General features: G+C 41.5%; 1 protein-coding gene across 2 annotated transcripts in view; it reads right to left on the bottom strand.

The window, feature by feature from the left end:
• RTN1 (reticulon 1) overlaps positions 1-24607 on the bottom strand; it is a 481263-nt gene that overhangs the window by 404487 nt on the left and 52169 nt on the right. The window lies entirely within an intron of this gene.

Genomic DNA, 24607 nt, shown 5'->3' on the forward strand with positions numbered 1-24607 from the left:
TATGGTCCTAGGAATTTAGGACTGGAGGAAGGAGGTTTGTAGGGGAAAGGACAACAAAATGGTCCAAATACCATTGGTATATCCATACTCTTCTTATTTATGAGCTGTGGTGCATAACAACCTTAGTCATACGTGGCACCATAACAAAACGAAAGGCGATTTATCCATGACTTTTTTACTTGCATTGCAGTTAGCAAAGTGGTGGGGGGTAGTAACAGGTCGACGGGACATAACAGCCTTATTCTAGGGGCTTGGACGTATGAAAAAGTGAATATGCATCAAGACCCCCTGTTCTAAGTTATGATGGCACTAACCAGCACCAGAAAGAGGGACACTTTCAGCTTCAATATGAGATCCCCTGTTATCTACATACTTCATCTGGTCATATATTTCTATTATAACAGCCTATTAACAGGGAACTGTCATTTGAGTTCTGCAAACTAATCTGAGACCAGCATAATTTAGAAAAAGACACCCTGATTCTTGCACATGTGTCAATTACTGGGCTGTATGCAGTAGTTTTGATAAATTCACAGTTTTATCAGCAGGAAATTATCACTCGAGGACTAGTAAACCTACTGCCATGTAATCCTCCATATTCATGATCAGGGTATAACCCTGCTCCCACCACTGATTGGCAGCTTTCTGCCTATGCACAGTGTACAGAGAAAGCTGCCAATCAGTGGTGTGGGCTGGGTTAAACACAGCTCAGCGTTTAAAGAACTGCTAGATCTTCAGAAGGGAAAACAGTTTTTAATAAAAATTGCTGCAAGCAGCCGAGGGACACGCCATTGATACTCCACACAGCGAGTAAGTACAATAGCAAAGACCTCATGCTCATTATTTATATTTTATTATCTGCAGTTAGTGGCCTGCATAAGGGTATTTATTCTCAAGTCCAGGACTAGTAGGGGCTTTAGTACCTGATGGTAGTCTATGTGAAGCACAGAGATATAATAATGCTTTAATAATAGCATGAAGTTGCACAGAGCATATTTTTATAAAAGAGATATTTATTATCTCTATAATATAGTATTGTACATCAGCATAATAAAATATGTATCATTATACTTAATGGAGTCTTTAGCCATGCGTGTCTCTCACATGGGAGGACACTAGATGTTTTTAAATTAATATGTTGTCATCACATGTATAAATAAAGTTTTTTTGACTATAACTTAATTTTGTTTCAATTAGGGCTCCTTTTCACTTGCGAGATACGGTCGAGTCTGGCATGTTAAAACCCAGCTCTGTCGCCGGCAATCCAGAGCGGAGCGTGTGGCTGCACAGCAATACATGGAGCTGCACGCTCCGCTCCAGAGTGCCGGTGCCAGAGCTGGGTTTTAACATGCCAGACTCGCACGTATTTTTCGCAAGTGAGTAGGAGCCCTTAGTGCTTTTTCTGTTCACTTAGATACCAACTAATAAGGGAGGATTTAGTGAAACGGACGGATTATATATTGCTTGTATAGCACTTTATAATGTATTGGGTCTTTTGATTGTTTACATAAACTACCGTATGTGCATTTTTTGCCATGTATTTGCATACGTTTTTTATGCAGTTTTTCCTATTCATTTGAATGGGTGAAAAACACTGAAAAACCGCTGAAGGAATTGACATTCTGCAGATTTAAAACTGCTTCTAATCTGCAAGTAAAAAATAAGCAGTGTATGCCTGACATTTCAGAAGTCTCATTCACTTTGCCAGTACAGTAGAACGCTGTGTTTGTAAAAAAAACACGCGGATAGAAAATATGACAAAACCGCAACGTGTGTACATACTGACACAACACTCCACTTCCTTTTCAATATGAAGTACTGCAGCAGCGCCAGGTGTCTATTGTGGTATAAATTTTGGAAAATCTCTTTAAAAACTGGTATGGTTGGTATGTCAGTCATATCTACTCGGCCTTCAGATGATTATTTCACCCCGTTCTCTTTTCCCTCGGCCCCTTTGCTCACCAGGCTTTTCCATCTAGTGAATGCCACTCTTGTAGCCATGGCTATGTGTCTACTGTTATTTCTCACTAGGGGACATCGCTACCACACTCACATGTCTGCCCTTTGAGCTGCCAATGAAATCTCCTCTCCTGAGGGTTTCTATTTATTTCCGTGGAAAGTACGGCGAGAATAAGGCAGACACTTATAAAATATGGACAGAAATGTCATTTTAATGTATCAGTGTTAATAAGGGTAATGTTTTTTTAGTCTATTATTTCTGGAAGTATCTGTTATGAACACTAAAGTGTCCAGCTGTCATATCATTTCAGCAATGGACTTGCATTTTTTATTTTTGGCTGCACAAATAATTCAGAAAACTGCAATCACATAAGTGCATCCACCAATATACCATCACACGTTATTGGGAAACATACAGACCATATTTCAAGAAAGCTTGTAAAATGGATTGCAGTTCTGTTGCTTATAGAGTCACAGCTCATGGAAGTCATAACATCTGATCAGTCACACACTCTATTCCTATCTAACTAATGCTGGTATTGTTAAAGGGGCGATATTATTAAACTGGCCGAGGTTACTTACTGCAGTCAATCACCGGGACCCAGGACTGACAGTAGTAGTGACATGCACCGATGTGCTGGAGTGGCTTCAATAAGGTAAGTACTGCTTGCTTTGTTATTTTACAGCACTGGCCCCATTTACTTTTATAACGGTGGATCGCCCCTTTAATAAATGTACTCTCGGAACACAAACTCCAAACTGAGGATTAGTAAAGGTGGCAATATGCAGAAACAAAATAATTCCTTATCATGTGCTTTCTGAAAACAGAGGGATCTTATTTAGCTCTTACATAGGGGCCCTCTACGGTCTATGTCTGCCACTGGCTGTATTTCCAATGAATCTTGATAATCTAGCATCACAACTCTACTGTATAAATAGATACTTAAAAGTGTTGTTCATGTTTGGCACAGAAGTCTGCAGTCACTCTATTTGACTTCAGACTTGTAAGTCCTCAAAGTGCACGATGCCAGGATTTTCCTGTGCCAGTGGCAAGACCAGGACGTCAAGTGCCTGTAAGTATGTGATATACATACATACTCCTGGCCACATTCCAACTAGACATGAGCGGCTTTGCTCACTACAAGTAAACGTCTAGTTGGAATGTGGCTGGAATATGCACATCATATACTTGAGGTCATATGAATGCTTAGTGTCACTACAGGCACCAGAGAATCCTGACAGCGTACGCTGTGAGGAATTACAAGTATGCAGTCACATAGACCAACTGCAGACTTTCGTGCCAAACCTTGACAACACCTTTAACTTGAATGATGTGAGGCAGTGACCGGTGTTATATGCAAGGGTTGCTATGTGTCCCCCAGGATGTGCAAAGAAGCATATGGAGGCTGTGGGAGTGCATTGCATTCACAGGCAAAGCTGTGATTGCAATACAAAATAAGAGTATTGGTCTTGGGCATGCTATGTGTCCAGGGCAGATAGAAGAAACCTGTCCTGGGCTTTTATTTTTGAAATGGACTACAGGATGGCAGCGGGGCAGTCCATTTCCTCCTCGGCCCCATGTTCTTTTATAACAACCCCTGTAGCACGGGGTGGAGTGTGTCAGTTTTGGTCTTGGAATCAGGCAGAGTAGAAGGCTCTGCAGAGCTCAACCTGTGTGAGGCAACACACGGCCCAAGCGGAGCCAAATGCCCTGGCACCCTCAGCGTACACGGCGGTGCAGTCACCCACGGCAACTGGTAATGGATAGTGATGAGCGAATATACTCATTACTCAAGATTTCTCGAGCATGCTCGGGGGTCCTCCAAGTATTTTTTAGTCCTCGGAGATTTAGTTTTACTTGCCGCAGCTGAATGATTTACATCTGTTAGCCAGCATTAGCAACCAGGCAACCCCCACATGTACTTATGCTGGCTAACAGATGTAAATCATTCAGCTGTGGCAAGAAAAACTAAATCTCTGAGCACTAAAAAAATACTCGGAGGTCAGCCGAGCATGCTCGAGAAATCTCGAGTAATGAGTATATTCGTTCATCACTAGTAATGGACTATCTTTGTTTTTCCGGCTGCGATCCGGAGGATCCGAGTTATTTTCTATTTGTGAGTATGCTGAATATTAAAAGAGACTTTACTTTGAACATTTCTTGGGTCACTGCCTCATCACTGCATAGTGTGGATACCGCTGCACTACACAGATCAGATTTTCAATACAAAAGTCATCAAGCACAATATAATACTGTGGCCAAGAGTGAACAGATATCACTCTCCCAAAGTAAACCCCAAAAAGAGGTGAATGAAAAGGACTACTCCCAGATACAATACAAACAAAAAAATGGAGTATGCACAATGTCCCACCAACCATAATAAAAAGTTGTTTTATTGAGACAAATCATACATACACATAGTTTCAATCAACACAATATAATAAAGACCCAGAAACATGAGGTATAAAGGAAAACTGGGGGTAAACTAAGGACGGGGTAGGAGACAAAATATTTCCCAAGAGGGCAAAGTCATGGTTGCGATCACAATGCAAGTTTAATGGCTAAATCAATAAAAAGCGTCATATAGTATATGGGAAAAATACCCATTAAAAGCCAAACAACGCTGCAGTTAAATCCACATGCTTACCCATAAGTAAAGAGTGACTCCCACGGCTTCCCAGGGGCCCCTTGACGAGCGTTTCGCAGTCCAGCTTTTTTGGCTGAGGTGTATAGTGACAAATCTCTCTGGCTTAAATGAGAGTATACCGGAAATGCAGATGATTATGGAGCACGCGTCCTGGACTCCAAGCAACACCTCCCCCATGGCCGTCACAAGCGGCGTGCGCATGTGGGCAGAATCCTGTCCAATGACATCATGAAACATGCCCACTCCGCAAATACTTATAGCCACCGAGAGGGTGGCAGCCATTTTATTGAGGACCATGGGAGCGCCCATTAAACAGAAGGTAAATACACCACCTCCCTAATTCACTGGAAAAAGAAATTGCAAGAAGTGTACAAAAATACAAAATAAGTCACAGCGGAAGGAAATACTAAAAAAACTAATTAAATTCATCTCTTATTATTGCATTCCGCCGGAATAAACCATAAATGGGTAAAATAACCCCTAAAGTGCTAAGTGCTAAATATAATAAGTGTCATATCTAGATTAATAAAGTGACATAGTGCAAAAAGGGGCAAACTAGCCCCTTATCCTAAGGTACATATGATGCGTAGCAAAAAGTTAATACAACAGCAAGATACCATCTACTACACAATTATAAATGATAATAAACAAATCTGATCAGATTTTGCAACTTTCCAAAAGTTGCAACAGGCAAAGGCAGTAAGTCCGGGCTATATATTACAATTTTGAGCTGCGTAACATCCACAGGTTGGAGACCAAAGTGCTTAATATTACAGGGTGTAAAAAAGGATGTATTTGCTGTATGTTTACAAATTGAACAGTCTCCACCATATGACATTTTCAAAATATTAATGATCCATATGAACTTGGTGAAACAAAAAACAGCTATTCACAAGGGATCCATGAGCAAAAGAACAAAAGAAATTAACTACTATGTATTGTTTTTTTTCCCTTGCATTCTACGTGATATACAGTTAGGTCCATATATATTTGGACAGAGACAACATTTTTCTTATTTTGGTTATAGACATTACCACAATGAATTTTAAACAAAACAATTCAGATGCAGTTGAAGTTCAGACTTTCAGCTTTCATTTAAGGGTATCCACATTAAAATTGGATGAACGGTTTAGAAGTTTCAGCTTCTTAACATGTGCCACCCTGTTTTTAAAGGGACCAAAAGTAATTGGACAGATTCAATAATTTTAAATAAAATGTTTATTTTTAGTGCTTGGTTGAAAACCCTTTGTTGGCAATGACTTCCTGAAGTCTTGAACTCATGGACATCACCAGACGCTGTGTTTCCTCCTTTTTGATGCTCTGTCAGGCCTTCACTGCGGTGGTTTTCAGTTGCTGTTTGTTTGTGGGCCTTTCTGTCTGAAGTTTAGTCTTTAACAAGTGAAATGCATGCTCAATTGGGTTGAGATCAGGTGACTGACTTGGCCATTCAAGAATATTCCACTTCTTTGCTTTAATAAACTCCTGGGTTTCTTTGGCTTCATGTTTTGGGTCATTGTCCATCTGTAGTATGAAATGACGACCAATCAGTTTGGCTGCATTTGGCTGGATCTGAGCACACAGTATGGCTCTGAATACCTCAGAATTCATTCGGCTGCTTTTGTCCTGTGTCACATCATCAATAAACACTAGTGACCCAGTACCACTGGCAGCCATGCATGCCCAAGCCATCACACTGCCACCGCCGTGTTTTACAGATGATGTGATATGCTTTGGATCATGAGCTGTACCACGCCTTCGCCATACTTTTCTCTTTCCATCATTCTGGTAGAGGTTGATCTTGGTTTCATCTGTCCAAAAATGTTCTTCCAGAACTGTGCTGGCTTTTTTAGATTTTTTTTAGCAAAGTCCAGTCTAGCCTTTTTATTCTTGATGCTTATGAGTGGCTTGCACCGTGCAGTGAACCCTCTGTATTTACTTTCATGCAGTCTTCTCTTTATGGTAGATTTGGATATTGATACGCCGACCTCCTGGAGAGTGTTGTTCACTTGGTTGGCTGTTGTGAAGGGGTTTCTCTTCACCATGGAGATTATTCTGCGATCATCCACCGCTGTTGTCTTCCGTGGGCACCCAGGTCTTTTTGCATTGATGAGTTCACCAGTGCTTTATTTCTTTCTCAGGATGTACCAAACTGTATATTTTGCCACTCCTAATATTGTAGCAATTTCTCGGATGGGTTTTTTCTGTTTTCGCAGCTTAAGGATGGCTTGTTTCACCTGCATGGAGAGCTCCTTTGACCGCATGTTTACTTCACAGCAAAACCTTCCAAATGCAAGCACCACACCTCAAATCAACTCCAGGCCTTTTATCTGCTTAATTGAGAATGACATAACGAAGGGATTACCCACACCTGTCCATGAAATAGCCTTGGAGTCAATTGTCCAATTACTTTTGGTTCCTTTAAAAACAAGGTGGCACAGGTTAAGGAGCTGAAACTTCTAAAGCCTTCATCCAATTTTAATGTGGATACCCTCAAATGAAAGCTGAAAGTCTGAACTTCAACTGCATCTGAATTGTTTTGTTTAAAATTCATTATGGTAATGTCTATAACCAAAATAAGAAAAATGTTGTCTCTGTCCAAATATATATGGACCTAACTGTAAATGCTTTGTATATATATACATACACACACATATACTACATTCAGAATTATACCATTTTTAAAAGAGGAGTTCTGTGAAATTACCAGGTGTGGCTCTTAAATATCAAGCAGTCACTTGTAATAAGACATGAAACTCAACATAATTTGCAGAATCAAAGAAATAGATACAATTATAGGTAAAATAGAAATGATTGTTCCAACATCAAAGAAAGAAATGAACATAAAAGTAAATTAAAAGTGTAACTATCACTTGCAATCATTTCTATTGTAATTCAATCTGTTAAATTAAAGGGGTTGTCTACTGAAGGTTTCCTACCCTATTAGGAAGTTCTACCATAGTGGCGTGGGGTTGGAAAAAGAGTATTGCTCAGAGGACTTTGCTCAGAAGACTAGTCATATTCCTACATTAGACATGAGAACTATTGATTTGAATGGCTGCCATGTAATGGTCAATTACTGCTGTGTTGGCACATGCAGGTAAATTTAATACTTGCTGCCAAATATCCCCATCAGTAATAACTAATCACTGGGTGTACCAGCTGGAGGATCCTTTGTGATCCACTAATTGTCAAGGAACTTTTTTTCATAAGCATGGATTGTCCAAAACATGTAAGGGCATGCTCCTCCGTTTTATTAAAAACAATTTCAGGGTATTAGGCTGCAAGCTGAAAGCAAGGACCTCAAACGTGGTATTTTCCGAGATACTGTCTGTACCACGTGCCATGCCACAGAGTCAACGGGAGATTAGGGAGATAAATAAGTGGCTCAAGAATTGGTGTAGGAAGGAGGGGTTGGGCCGACTTCTCAGTTGGCTACACGTTCTACGCTTGGGACGGGATGCACCTCAATGGGGAAGGTGCAGCTGTGCTGGGGGAGAAAATGGCTAGAAGGTTGGAGGAGTGTTTAAACTAGGGAATGGGGGGAGGCTATTCATTTTATAGGAGGGGAAGATAGTGCACATAGAGACCTGGGCACAAATAAGGAAGTTGGGGGTGGCAGTGGCATGGGGGGTGGGGTTAGAAGAATTAATAATTTAAGAAAGAATAGAGGTGCAGAGAGATACATAAAATGTATGTATACTAATGCCAGAAGCCTTGCCAACAAAATTAGAATGGTGTTGGAGCATAATTATGACATGGTGGGGATATCTGAGACATGGCTGGATGAGAGCCATGACTGGGCTGTTAGCTTGCAGGGCTATAGTCTGTTCAGAAATGACCGAACGGATAAGCGAGGGGGAGGTGTGTGTCTATATGTAAAATCATCCTTAAAACCCATCCTGCGTGATAATATAGGTGAATCTAATGAAAATGTAGAGTCCCTGTGGGTGGAGAGGGAGGGGGAAAAGAATAAATTACTGATAGGGGTTTGTTATAAGTCTCCAAAAATAATGGAAGCAACGGAGAATATCCTCGTAAAGCAAATAGATGAAGCTGCGACTCAAGGAGAAGTAATTATTATGGGGGACTTCAACTACCCTGAAATAGATTGGGGAACAGAAACCTGCAGTTCCAGCAAAAGTAATCGGTTTTTTACAACTATGAGAGACAATTACCTTTCACAACTGGTTCAGGACCCAACAAGAAGCGGGGCACTGCTAGACCTAATATTAACCAACAGGCCAGACCGCATAGCAAATATAAGGGTTGGGGGTCACTTGGGGAATAGTGATCACAAAATAATAAGTTTTCATGTATCCTTTAATAAGATGTGTAGTAGGGGGGTGACAAGGACACTAAACTTCAGGAGGGCAAATTTCCAACGGATGAGAGATGATCTTAGTGCAATTAACTGGGACGATATCCTGAGACATAAAAATACACAAAGAAAATGGGAGACGTTTATTAGCATCCTGGATAGGACCTGTGCACAGTATATACCGTATGGGAATAAATATACTAGAAATAGGAGGAAACCAATAAGGCTAAATAGAGCTGTAAGGGGTGCAATAAGTGACAAAAAGAAAACATTTAGAGAATTAAAGGAAGTAGGTAGTGAGGAGGCATTAAATAAATACAGACAATTAAATAAATTCTGTAAAAAGCAAATCAAGGCAGTTAAGATTGAGACAGAGAGACTCATTGCCAGAGAGAGTAAAAATAGTACAAAAATATTCTTTAACTACATAAACAGCAAGAAACTAAAAAATGATAGTGTTGGCCCCCTTAAAAATAGTCTGGGTGAAATGGTGGAGGAGGATGAGGAAAAAGCCCATATGCTAAATGACTTTTTTTCAACAGTATTTACACAAGAAAATTCCATGGCAGACAATATGATCAGTGATAACAAAAATTCCCCATTAAGTGTCACCTGCTTAACCCAGCAGGAAATACGGCGGTGTCTAAAAATCACTAAAATTGACAAATCTCCGGGCCCGGATGGGATACACCCCCGAGTACTGCAGGAATTAAGTACAGTCATTGATAGACCATTATTTTTAATCTTTAAAGACTCCATAATAACAGGGTCTGTACCACAGGACTGGCGTATAGCAAATGTGGTGCCAATATTCAAAAAGGGGACAAAAACTGAACTCGGAAATTATAGGCCAGTAAGCTTAACCTCTACTGTGGGTAAAATCCTGGAGGGCATTCTAAGGGATGCTATACTGGAGTATCTGAAGAGGAATAATAATAATAATAATTTTTATTTATATAGCGCCAACATATTACGCAGCGCTTTACAAATTATAGAGGGGACTTGTACAGACAATAGACATTACAGCATAACAGAAATCACAGTTCAAAATAGATACCAGGAGGAATGAGGGCCCTGCTCGCAAGCTTACAAACTATAAGGAAAAGGGGAGACATGAGAGGTGGAATAACCTCATGACTAGTGTTGAGCATTCCGATACCGCAAGTATCGGGTATCGGCCGATATTTGCGGTATCGGAATTCCGATACCGAGATCCGATACTTTTGTGATATCGGGAATCAGTGTCGGGATCGATATTAATGTGTAAAATAAAGAATAAAAATAAAAAATATTGATATACTCACCTCTCCGACGCAGCCTGGACCTTACCGATGTAACCGGCAGCTTCCGTTCCTAAGAATGAGCGCTTGAAAGACCTTAGATGACGTCGCGGCTTGTGATTGGTCGCGTGAGCGGTAACATGTATACATGTATACATATTCAAGAAATAATCTGTATGTTGTGTAATAGATACAAGCCCCAATTCATCAAAGCAATTCCGCCAGAATTCTGGAGTAAATAGCTTTGAAAAGTTGCAAAATTTGCGCAACACAAAGTTGAGCAAAAAAATTTGCGTCTTTTTTTTTAACTTTCATGCCAGTTTTTCCAAAATGGGTAGAGCTGGGTGTAACATCACAGCTCATCTAATTCATATTTAGAATAAACTCATGGTGTTATCACTTGATCTAGAACAGCACCTGCAGAAAGAGCCCAATTTTTCTTTTTTCTACAATTAAACTTTAAAGAATGGAAAAAACTTAAAATCTATTTTTCTCTTGGGCTACAGGAGGAGTTCTAAAGCGAACCTGTGGGAAGCAGCAAAACAGCCCCAGACCATCACACTACCACCATCATATTTTACTGTTGGTATGGTGTTCCTTTTCTGAAATGCTGTATTACTTAAATGCCAGATGCAATGTAACATACACCTTCCAAAAACTTGAACTTTTGTCTCGTCAGTCCACAGAGTATTCTCCCAAAGATCTTGGTTCATCGAGATGTTTTCTGGCAAAACTAAGATGAGCCTTTATGTTCTTATTGCTCAGCAGTGGTTTTTGTCTTGGAACTCTGCCATGCAGGCTATTTTTGCCCAGTCTCTTTCTTATGGAGGATTCATGAACACTGACTTTAACTGAGGCAAGCGAGGCCTGTAGTTCTTTGGACATTGTTGTGGGGTCTTTTGTGCACTCTTGGGGTAATTTTGGTAGGGCGGCCACTCCTGCAAAAGTTCACTACTGTTTTCACCATTCGTGGATAATGGATCTCACTGTGGTTCACTATAGTCCCAGCTTTAGAAATGGCTTTATAACCTTTTCCAGACTGATAAGATTGCAATTACTTTGTTTCTCAGTTGTTCAAGAATTCCCTTGGATTGCGGCATGATGTCTAGCTTTTGAGGATCTTTTAGTCTACTTCACTTTGTCAGGCAGGTCCCATTTAACACTAGAAGTCCCAGAGAGGGGTCATTTAACATTTCTACCTTTGGAACCCAGAGATGGGTCGAATGACCTGAAGGATTTTAGCTAACATCCTCTAATCACCATCTTTTGTTCTGTAATTAATGCTATTACTGTCGCACCACAGGAGGTTGTTGTTTCCATTGAGTTTAGCCATTTAGTTTCTAGTTAAGGCTGAGTCACACATAACGATATCGTTAACGATATCGTTGCAACGTCACGCTTTTGGTGACGTAGCAACGATCCTGCTAACGATCTCGTTATGTGTGACAGCAACCAACGATCAGGCCCCTGCTGGGAGATCGTTGGTCGTTGGGGAATGATCAGGACCATTTTTTGGTCGCTGATCACCCGCTGTCATCGCTGGATCGGCGTGTGTGACACCGATCCAGCGATGTGTTCACTTGTAACCAGGGTAAATATCGGGTTACTAAGCGCAGGGCCGCGCTTAGTAACCCGATATTTACCCTGGTTACCATTGTAAAAGTTAACAAAAAAACAGTACATACTCACATTCTGATGTCTGTCACGTCCCCCGGCGTCCACAGGGTTAAAACTGCTTTCGGTAGGAGCGCTGCTAATGCACGCGCTGCTGCCGAGAGCTTCCCTGCACTGACTGTGTCAGCGCCGGCCGTAAAGCAGAGCACAGCGGTGACGTCACCGCTGTTACTGCCGGCGCTGACACATTCAGTGCACGCCGGTGGACGCCGGCGGGGGACGTGACAGACATCAGAATGTGAGTATGTAGTGGTTTTTATTTTTTTACTTTACAATGGTAACCAGGGTAAATATCGGGTTACTAAGCGCGGCCCTGCACTTAGTAACCCGATGTTTACCCTGGTTACCCGGGTGCTGCAGGGGGACTTTGGCATCGTTGAAGACAGTTTCAACGATGCCGAAGTCGTTCCCCTGATCGTTGGTCGCTGGAGAGACCAGCGACCACACAACGACTTACCAACGATCACGGCCAGGTCGTATCGCTGGTCATGATAGTTGGTAAGTCGTTTAGTGTAACTCCAGCTTAAGTTCTATTCAGTTTATTGTAAGGGTCATTTGACCCTCTTTCAGGACTTTAGGGGGGAGCTCAAAATTTCTGGGACTTCTAGTGTTAAGTGATTTCTTGAGAACAGGTGTGGCAGTAATAAGGCCTGTGTGTGGCTAGGGAATTTGACTTCAGCTTCCCAAAGATGTGATAAACCAGTTAATTTATGTTTTAAGGAGCAGGGGGCAATCCCTTTTTCACATAGGGCCCTGTAGGTTTGGATTTATTTTTCCCTTAAGAATAAAAGACCTTCATTTGAAAAATGCATTTTGTGATTACTTGTGTTATATTTTGTCTAATATTTAAAATTTGTATGGTGATCTGAAACATTTAAGTGTGACAAACATGCAAATAGGAAATCAGGTAGGGGGCAGACTCTTTTCCACACAGCTGTAAATGATGTGGATGGGAGGGGGAATAGCGTTTCCGACATGTTCCCTCTAAGAATCATTGTGCACATTTCAAAAAGTATGAACTATACGGTTTAGGAAACAATTATTTTGCTGTTTTGTGGGGCTACCAAGCTAAATAATTCCACCAAATCAGCACAATCCTACTAATTTTATAAAAGCAACAACACTACAGCGCAGTAGCTCAATGGTCAGCATAACTGTGATGGGATCCTACGTTTGACACCAACCATCAGCATGAAGGGAGGATACTTCCATCTATCACAAATGTTAGGCCAATTTCAATTTTATTTGTGAGCATCATGGAGGAAATGGATTGATGTGAGTAATGGCAATTTCTGAACAGCTCTCTAGAAAAGGTTGTGCTACATGAATAAAATAAACAGCCACAGCTTGGTTTTCTAACCATTGCATGAAAGATGGAATTTGATGCACTAGGTACCTGTGTCTTTAAAGGGAATCTGTCAGCAGGTTTTTGTTATATAACCTGCTGTTATGTAGCACTGGTCACAATGCTGAGCTGTATGTAAACCCGCCCACACCCCTGATAGGCAGCTTTCTGTGTACACTGTCAGCCAGCTGCCAATCAGTGGTGGGGGTGGGGTTACAAAAATTAGCCTGACTTCCTGGTATGTGGGACTTAGTCCAGCAGTATTAATCTCCTGCTCATAAAACACGAATTGAATTGAAACTATAGCAAGCTGCTGAGCAAGTGATACATCACTGGAATTAGGCTCTCTGCCCCTACATCATGCTGCTCTCAGATTAAACAGAAAAAACTGATGATGGATTCTCTTAAAAAACATTTAATGCTATACATTGCGGAAATTATATACATTAATAGGGATGTATGGTACTTATAAGCATAATACGAAAGCTATGTTTCCATTTATTAAATTGTTAAATTGGGTCATGTATTGGGTACCAGGGTGGTGACACTGAGCCACTCTACCATGAAAGCAAAATTTATCTTGCCTCTGTATAAAGAAAATATTACCCTGCAACATTGGCACATTGTATAGCTCCTCCACTACACCACCCAAGATTACTATTATCAGAACTTCAACTTCTTTTATTTATTTCTCACACTCCTGAGGATTTACACGTGCTTGTCATTTGTAAGATACGCTGTCAGTATATGATGATACAACACCACATTTGAAGACTTATAATGGGGCTTCAGTGAGAATATGGAGCAGTATACAATTAATTAACAGTGCATGTAAATTTACATTATCTATCAAGCTTTTAATGATCAATTAGCACTAGAAGAATAAAACTCATCATCATTACCACAACATTAAATAGTACCCGCTAAGCGTACCGAGTTGGCACCTCACCTTAAATGCTAAGGAATGGTGTTATCCTTACTATAATGAAGGAAAGGTCTGTCTTTAACTGCCACCATATTATTAACACATAAAAATGACACTGTTAAACGATTTTACATATTTGACAAATGATTTCACTTGCAATAAATAAACTCACAGAACTCTGTAGTTAGGGGACAAAATTGGAAAATAAATGGTTGAAATTGTGGAATGAATATCTGTAAACTATACTGTGGCACCCCAGGAGTTCGGTTGCCACAGTGGCATTACCTCCCTCACAGGGGGTGATGTCATGCCTGGAAGCAAGGAGGGGTCCCCTTGGCAGGTAACACTATCCAACACTTTACTACTCCAGACCAGAAAGGGGAGCTTTAACACCTGATTTCGGGGGAGCTTCCCTATAAGTTCTGGTCTGGAGGCTGAGTTAGTCTAGTCTGAGTCTAGTGAGGAGTCTGAGAGGAGAGCAGGCAAGCTGAGGAGAATCTGGGGAGTGGAGCTGTAGCCAGGCTCACCCCAGAAAAGAGCGCTGATAAAGAGGACACCAGAGTCCTTGGCTATGTGGGTGCTGTACGCCCTGACAGCTGAATCTGGAGAGCAGGGAACTGCAAGCTCCCTGGCCACACTAAACGCCTGGAGGCACCGCAGCAGACCAAGAGCCGGGGCTGCCAGTGAAAAGGCAGTGCCCGTGATAGGCTCACGCTGTCTGCCATACAGGGTAGAAGCAAAACGCAGGAGAGGAACTTGAACAGAGCTTAAAGCAGCAAGTACCTAGAGAATAGCGCAGAAAGAAGGCCTCCAAACCCACCTGGCTAGGTGGATCCCAAGTTGCTTTCAGGCTGCCCGAACCCCATCATCATCTGTTATCTGTGCCCTGAACTGCACCTGCACCAACAAGTAAAGGTAAAGGAAACTGCAATCCTTGTGTCCTCCAGTCATTTCCCGCACCCTCAGTCCTGCACCCCATTGTCTACGATCCCTTACCAACTATAGCTGTAGCCCTGGGGCCCAAGCACCACCTGTGGGGAGCAGAACCATCTCAGCTGCGTCACCATTGGCCCCAGCGGTCGCTTTAAGCAGCGTCGGCCATCCATTGCCCAACACCACAGGTGGCGTCACAAATTAACTTCCTATAGGCTTTATTTCCTCCTAATTTTATTACTTTTATTGGACGACCAAGGCCATGGACCAGGTCCCTGCTGTTGTGACCCCCTTAAGAACCATCGAACCCGTTCCGAGTACCCCACGGCCCTAGCGGGTGCTCCAGTACAATATCAGAACAATGCTAAACTAGTGCAAAAGAAAACTGGAGCTGTTGGCCATAGTTACCAGTGAAATCATAACTTTTGTTTCCTAAAGAAGATTAATGCAGATTCCACCCCACAGTTGGTGGCTCTGGGCAAGTGCTCCAGTTTTCCACTGTACTAGTCAAGTTCAGTGAAAGACCACTGCAGATGGGAATTGCTTGTTTATGTAGGGTAATATGATGCTGAGTCATTACTCATGGATAAGTTGTGATACAGGATAGTCAGCAGGTCTGAAGTCAGATACCAGGAGGGCTCGAAGTACAGAGGGGCAAAACAAAAGGTGTTTTTGAGTAACAGTCTGCAGTCCAAAGCCAGGAGAGTATGTCAAGTTGAGGGGATAAGACAAAAGGAAAGACAAAGGACAAGTCCAGGGTCTGGTACCTGAGGTCAGAGAGTGTCAAGAGCAAACACACACAAGTAGTCACAACAAATCCTAGGTCCAGCAACAGGATCAGTGAATCAGACACAGAGTAAAGCACACACCTAACAGAGCAAAGCTTCAACCGTCAATGGTCTGCTCATAGCTAGCCAGATAAAAAGTAAGCAAATAAGGCACCTGTAGGAATGCCCGCATAGTAGGCCAGATTGAGCATCAGGGCCAGATTGAGCATCTTGTTGGATGACTGAGTTGTCACTCACCATACTGACAGTCCAGCACACTCCAGATCTTATAGGGCAGCTGAGCTGTCAGTCACAGCAGCTTCCATAGGCCAAAGTGAATAATGAAATGGCGACAGGTAAAAGGTGACAAAATCCCATCTATAAACTGTGTGGTATAATGTTTGTATTGATAAATAGGGACATTTTAGGTAACTTTAAGTTTTGCAGAAATTGGCCATCTTCAAGTAACACAGGTTATACATGGTAAATAATCAATGAATGCTGCTGTATACTGACCAAAAGATTGCAAAGGTAGACCCAAGCAATAGCTGGAGTATCTAAGGGAAAACTGCAGGAGTGAAAGAAGAGAGCACTACCTAGTATCTGTGGAAGACATTATGGCGGGAATCTTTAACTGGCACTATAGATTGCCTACATGGCAGGTCTTGTCTAGGGCATCTGTGAGAAGCAATCATAGGTCATCTATGGCAGGGAGTCTAGAGCAAATTTGTGGCAGATACACTATTATGGGGACATCTGCAAGTTGCATGGTGTTTTGGTAGTATCTGCTGCTGGTACATTCTGTTATAGGTGCTATCTGTGGAGCAGTTGTTGGGGCTCATGTTGTTGACATGAAGTATCTGAGAACCTCAGAGCCTTGCTAGTGGAAACACTAAGACCAAAAACAAGGCAACATTTTACATTGTTTCACTCTTCTTCTACTCTAAGGGTGGCACAGCCAGTTTTCCAGGAGATTATTGACATAAAGCATCTAGTGTACTGGTCTACTTTTGGCATTGATGTCCAAATCACTGTCCTTATTTGATGATGCCGTTCCTAAGGGTACCGTCACACAGTGCCATTTTGATCGCTACGATGGTACGATTCGTGACGTTCTAGCGATATCGTTACGATATCGCAGTGTCTGACACGCAGCAGCGATCAGGGATCCTGCTGAGAATCGTACGTCGTAGCAGATCGTGTGGAACTTTCTTTCGTCGCTGGATCTCCCGCTGACATCGCTGGATCGTTGTGTGTGACAGCGATCCAGCGATGTGTTCGCTTGTAACCAGGGTAAACATTGGGTAACTAAGCGCAGGGCCGCGCTTAGTAACCCGATGTTTACCCTGGTTACCAGCGTAAACGTAAAAAAAACAAACAGTACATACTTACATTCCGTTGTCTGTCCCCGGCGTCTCAGCTTCTCTGCAGTGTGAGCGCCGGCCAGCCGGAAAGCGAGCACAGCGGTGACGCGGTGACGTCACCGCTCTGCTTTCCGGCCGCTGTGCTTACACAGTGGAGAGAAGCAGAACGCCGGAGGACAGACACCGGTATGTAAGTATGTACTGTTTGTTTTTTTTACGTTTACGCTGGTAACCAGGGTAAACATCGGGTTACTAAGCGCGGCCCTGCGCTTAGTTACCCGATGTTTACCCTGGTTACCCGGGGACCTCGGCATCGCTCCAGCGCCGTGATTGCAAAGTGTGACCGCAGTCTACGACGCTGGAGCGATAATCATACGATCGCTGCGACGTCACGGATCGTGCCGTCGTAGCGATTAAAATGGTACTGTGTGACGGTACCCTAAGGGATTTCTTACCTAATTTCTTTAATTAGGGGATCAGTGTAATCCCCCAGGTTTTGGGGCTATTGTAAACTAATTAAAATGGGATTTATGAACACAAAAAAAGATCTAGCCATTCCTATAATGAGTTTCCAAACCTCCTGTTACCTTTATTTTTTGTAGCACTCCTTCAGCCATCCTTGTGGTTTTGGAAAGGTTTACATTGTGAACTTTCTAGCGGGTCTTTCTTTGTGCCTCAGGACTATATTTCTCAAGAGGTAAAGCTGTATCTGTCTCATAGATCAAAAACTCCCTTCCTTAGTATCTGTTTACTTCACCTACAAAGTACCGTATTGAGACTCACATACATGTAGAAAATATTCTTCCATACTAAAAATAGGCAAAAAATGGAAATTAGACGGACCCCCCCTTATAAATCAATGGAGCCCCTCTGCTTTCACTTGAAACAGGAATGCACCAGATGCTAATTTAATTGATCTGATCTTAATGGAACAGAAACGGAAAAACATTAAACCTAAATGTGAACAGAAGCATATATTTCATTTTTGTGTGAAGTAGTCAGCCCATCAGTATTACTGATGAGTAATACTGATACAATACTGATGTAGGATGAAGTATTACATATTTTATTTTTAATACAGAGAGTAAAACAGGTTTTGTAGATTATTTATACAACTGTATTTTCAGTCCATGTATGCTAGGGATTGCATAGACCCTATCATAGTTAAAGGGAACCTCTCACTATATAAATGCAGTGAGAAAAGATTCAGTACAATTCATATTTTAGTCATTTAATCCTCTCCTCTTTCAAGGAGTTTCGGTGTAGTGGCAGGACCTATCAATTACTGACAGTTGTTTGTTTTTTTTAAAGTGTGGCTACAGAAAGCTGTCAATCATTGGCAGGACCGCCAACTGGACTTAAAATTCCCAAAAGAGCAGAGGATTAAATGGCAAAAACACAGGTTCTAGTTAATCTTTTCTCACAGAACTATATATTAATCTGCTCAGCTCCCTCTGCAGTGACATCCACTTTCCCTGGATGTGACTGATATCATCCACACAACAGTCCAGTGAATAAGTCCTTGAACATAAAAGTAATACAGTTGGAGAAGCAAGCCTGGCACTTTTCTTAGTTATATTTTTCTGCTTTTATTAATTCTGTTAATTTGGGATCTGTGAATAGCCGTTTTGTAATAAAAGCTTATGAGCATTTATGAATCAAACGAATAACTGGACTAATGATTCCTGTATATGAGGAAACAAGCCAAATAATAGATAAAAGGTGTGTACTTAGTATACATACTGCTTTTTATACAAAATGAAGGAAAAAAAATAATGTAGAGCATGAACATGTTGTGATTTACATGTACTAATATCAAATACAAGCCATAGCTCATTATTATCATGTGATGCTGAAGTACCAGAAGGGTCAGTCCTCCAGGGAGTATTGTTTCATTAGATCTGTTTTGTGAGCACAAATGTACTGAATTTAAATTGCTACAAATTCCACAGCATCAATATAATCCGTCCTTTCTCTCAAGTCTGTCCGTAGCAGGGGTGTAGCTAGGGTTACAGAAGTAGCAGTCACACCATGGCCCCAGTGTGTATGAGAGGGTCTAACGTTCACTCCACCAAATAAGAAAACATTGATATTATTGAAAACATTTTACACTAGATACAAACATTAGCTATCCACAGAATAAGTAATGAATGTATGATCCCACCACTTGTACCCTCACGGGGGTTTTGTATATCACCTGTGAATCACGTATATAGCGCTCGCGTGACTATTGCTCTATTTCCTTGGAAATCACTTTACCATTGGAATTATAGAGATACCTGTTTTTTCTGTCAATCAATTGTGACCTGTCTCCATACTCCAGCAGTACCTAAATCTTGATCTAATCCCTATCTAAAATGTTTTTTTCAGCTGGGACAACCTTTTAAAATGTTCTTCCCAAAGTCATAAGTTACTAAACTATCCATACTATAAGATATAACTTACTGATCGCTGGTAGGTTGAGCCTGCGCATCTCCACTCCATTCAGAGACCTGCAGGGACCTGCTCTCAGTGATCCGGAGCCCCGCTCTTGGGATGGTACTCAGACCCCCAGCTATTTACAAATTATTCTTTATCTGATGACTAGGGCACAACTTGTGATTTTGGAAATAACCCTTTCAAGGGAAATCTGTCAGCAGGTTTTTCATATGCAATCCGAGAACAGCATGATGTAGTGATAGAGACCTTGGCTGCAGCGATGTGTCACGCAGTTTACTGGGTGCAGCAGTTCTGAGAAAATCACTGTTTTCTCTGCTGCAGATGTATCAGAGCTCTGATTGCTGAGCTCTGTATAATCTGCCCAAATCACACATCCTGAGCTGTCTGGGTATAAAATATTGATCATCTGTTTGCATCCCCATTAATCAGCTGTTATAAATTTTTAAGCATTTGGATGTAAACATTGAAGCGTGTCCACCTGAATCTACTCATTTTTATTATATGTTGAAGCGAACCTGTCAGCAAATTTTGTTATGTAATCTGAAAGCAGCATGATGTAGGGGCTGGGACCCTGATTCCAGTGATGTGTCACTTACTAGGCTGTGTAGCGCTGTTTTAATAAAATCAGTGTTTCACTGATGTCTGGTGCCTCCTAGTCATCTGCACTGTGTAACCCCACCGCCACCACTGATTAGCAGCTTTCTGTAAATATACAGTGTACACAGGTTGATCTTATTGATCAGGGTGGATGATGCAGCCAGCAGACAATGAAGCACCACATGCCACCCATTGAATTTAAGAAGCCATCCATGTAAAGCAATGGCAAGCTACTCTTTGTAGTCACTTTCCACTCTGCTTAAAGGGGTTGTCCACTACTAGGACAACCCCTTCTCGATCTGAGTGTTTTCCCCCATGAACATAAAAAAAAACTTATACTCACCCCCCGTGCTGGCGCCGCCATTCCAGGGGTGTTGGCAATCGTGTTCCCAGGGCTCATATGGTTATGCTGGGACTTACAGTTACACAAGTGTTTGTTGTGTGTGGGTCACATGGTGGAGAGTGTTTGGATCTGTATGGTCCTTGTGCAAGGTCCTGGAAGAGGTCAGGTCTGTGTTGGAAGCTCCTGTGAGTGGAGGCTTCCTGGAAGCACCTAGAGAGACCGTGGACCTGGACGGTCGGTGTTGGAGTCTCCTGTGAGTGGAGACGTCCTGGAAGCACCTGGAGAGACCGTGGATCTACAGAGCCTGGGACAGCTTCTGTGTTGTCAAAGACAGGACTGACAAGGAGTCGGCATGAAGAGCGGAGCTCCTGGAAGGTAACCCCGGACAAGGGGACTGTAATATATGGCAGAGAAGTTTATCTGCTGCATGAACAGACTGGAGGTCGTGTTATGTTCATGAACGTAATGAAATGAACTTTATGTCATGTGGTTTATGATGATTAATAAACCAAATAGACTGACTTATGTGGAGAAACCGTGCCTGAGTGCTTGAATCCCGTGCCAAGCAAGTGTCCCCCAGCACATATATATATACTTTAATTACACATACGCACCATATTGGGCATATCGATATCAGTTGTGTACCTTTGCTCTGGTAGTAGACGCCACCAGCTCTTTTAAGATTGCACCCATCACTTAGAAAGTATACCGCAGTCTACATAGCACTGTGACTCTAATCATTTGTATTTTTCCTGTACGCTAAACTCGAAAAACTCCTTGTAACTGAATTACTAAAATTATCTGCGTTATGGGAGTGACAGTTCAAAGACAATGAGTGTGACAGCTTGTCAGGCAGTGTTTTGCAGTAACTGAATTTTGGCAGTGAAAGCTCCAAGCTTAAAGGGGCTCTAAGCCTAACAATTCTGTGGCTTTGCCTATATCTGCATTAAGAGCTTCAGTTGGAGATTTTTTAGATTTTTGGAAGCAAGATTAGTAAAGGTTGCATATGTAGCATAAAGTCCAAAAACAAGGAAAGCACAAGCCAATAATCTTTTGAAGCTTTTATACCATTAAAAGTACACAAATGCCACAACTGTTGAATCAGACAGGCTTACAAGGCTTCTTCCGCACAAAGATCAGCAATACAGCCATTTTGCAAACCAAGTGCCTCACATCACAAATCACAGTATATTTATAGCAAACAAAAAGTAAATGTCATTAAATCTTTAGCTTACTTAATATATCACATATAAAAACAATAAAACAAATATGCACAAGTCACAATAATGCAACAGTCTAAAGACAGAAAAAGTTTGTTTACAGAAATGAGAATTTATCCATATTTCTGGTAGAAAGTATAGTGCAGTCTGCATTGCTACTTTTACAAGAAACCAAACACACCCCAGTAAATTCTTTAAAGGGATCCTGTCATGTAAAATAGTCTTATCAACCTGCAGATATGGGGTTAGTCTGCAGGTTAATGGTGTTCGGCTGCTGCATGGAGAGCCCCACTGCCAGGAGAAAGTGAACTTTATTTCTCCCGGCAGACTCACTCTTTCAGTCACTGCTCTGTGTATAGGGAGTGGCGGCTGTAACCACACTACAGGCACTAACTGACAGCCAGCTCTAATGATGAGCAAGCTGTCAGTCAGTGACTGAAAGAGGGAGGCTGCCGAGTGGAATAAAGTTCATATCTTCCCGGCAGTGGCCGCACAGTGTCAGAATGCTATTACCCTGCAGACTAACCTCATATCTGCAGGTTAATAGCGTTATTTTACATGACAGGTTGCTTTTTATATGTTTTTTTTTAAGATGTTAATCTTGATGGTCGATACACAGGACAAACAATCATAGGGTTACTCCCAAAACCATAGTTTTCCCCTGACCATGGGAAAATGGATAACTTCCTGACAGCTAGGACTTGCTAGCCAGACTGAGAGCTTGGGTACTAGGACCACCCGCGACCCTTAAGTCATCACCATGGATAGAGGATAGCATGTAAGTTTGGGAATAACCCTTTCATTCTCAGATTGGTGGGGGACTGAATCAGCTGTTTGAAGGGGCGCCATTGATGTGATGAGCACCACATTCCCTTTTTTCTTTACCAGGTACAGCTCCATAGATTGTTTTTGTGGGTGTCCCTGGTTCTGCAGCTCATTTACATCTACTTGAACAGTAGAGTTGTGGCCCACTTACTGAGCTGTTAGGTAGTGGTGTCAGAAGTCAGCCCCCTCCTATCGGATATGGCTACCTATCTTACGAAGTTCCAGGAATCCACTCTAATGTGTTCATTCAGCCTCAGTTTAGGTCCTTTTGAAAACAGATCAGTCATAAAGGCATGCCTTCTGTTATAAGTGGAAGCCATGACGCTAGTGTGAACAGGGCCTATCATCTATAGTCGCTAAACATTTTAATACATTCTACTGGTCCCTGTTATCAGCCATTCAAAGCAGAAGAATAGCTGATAATTAATTAGAACTCCTGACAAGAATTTTCATCACATAGCTCAGGTTTGTTGGAACCTCCAGAACCTTCTATAACTGACTTAATGATGTTGCATTAACTGCAAATCCAGTAGCTTTATATTTTGCATCTCCATGTTGCACGTTACATTACCACCACTCCATATTAACAGAAAACCCCAAAAAACGACTGGCAACCATTTTTCAAATTCAATTATAGAGAGGTAAATAGTAAATACATCTGATATTTTCACATTAAAATCTACTTGAATACACCATTTATAGTGAGGCTTTAATAACTATTGTAGTAGCAATTCCAAAACTATGATACCTACATAAAAAACATTTATATCAGTATATTCATGTTGCAATGTTGCCACTGATTGCTACTGAAAATGTGGATATATATTCATGGATGCAACGCAACTATAGCTGGTATTGGGCTTAGTTCTAAAAAAAAAAAAAAAATGGGCTCAATGATATATGGTCGTATTATCCATAGCATTAATGAGTTATCTTAAAAATAACAAGTTATCCCACATCCATAGGATCGGGTATAACATGCTGACTGCTGGGGGTCTGACCATTGGGACTACCAGCGATCCTAAGAACATGGCTATGAAACCCAAAGAACAGTATTGTGCAGCTGCATTTAGAATAAAACAGAAGCGTGCAAGCTTTACCTCTGCTCCATTCCCTGTCTGATAGGACTGATGGAGAAAGACGAGCACAGTGTGCCTTTATTTATGGGAGTCCTATAGACAATGAATGGAGTGGAAGTTGAGTATGCGCACCTCTGCTCCATTCAAAATAAGAGAGTACAGAGTCCCATTATTGGGTTTCCAGAGTCCTGTTATTGGGTTTCCAGGACCCCGTTCTTAGTATCGTTGGGAAGGCCCAGTGATCAAACCTCCAGTGATCACCAAGTTATTCTCCCTCCCTGTTTGTAACATATAACTTGTTAATTTGGGGATAACCCTTTAATCATTGGTACTTTCGCTATGTTTTCAGATTCCTGTTATTAGGTAGTAGGGGTCCCAATCTCATTTTGATTTGAGGGCGGGCCCTATAAATTCTAGTTACACCCCTTTAGGTTATACACAGGTTATATTACATCTTCCTCTAAAATAAAACACTTTTTTTTGCACTTTTGCTTGGAGAATTCCTTAAGCGTCGCTCTTAAAATTGCAGATCCGCTACATTCTGCTCTGTGCTCTTATATTCTCTGGCACAATCTATATTGTTGTTACCAATCACTTTCTCCAGCCAAATTATTTTAGATTTTTTTTAAAGGTTACAGGGCAAACGGATGAAAAAAAAATAAAATACATTAACATTTTCAACTATTAAACGGCTGGATGTGATTAAGCATGGTGAATGCATTGTTGCCCATCTGCAAGTGTTGTCATTATTTAACATTGTATATCAAAAATATTATTAAAGTGCAATGTAAAGGCAAGAAGGAGAAAGGGGGGGGACACAATTTTGTTATTAGTGCATACCAGTGTTTAATAAATAAGTATAATGTGCAATTGTTTGTTTACAAAGAGAAC

The sequence above is a fragment of the Ranitomeya variabilis genome, chromosome 1, assembly GCF_051348905.1.
Source record: "Ranitomeya variabilis isolate aRanVar5 chromosome 1, aRanVar5.hap1, whole genome shotgun sequence".
In the NCBI taxonomy this organism is placed as follows: domain Eukaryota; kingdom Metazoa; phylum Chordata; class Amphibia; order Anura; family Dendrobatidae; genus Ranitomeya; species Ranitomeya variabilis.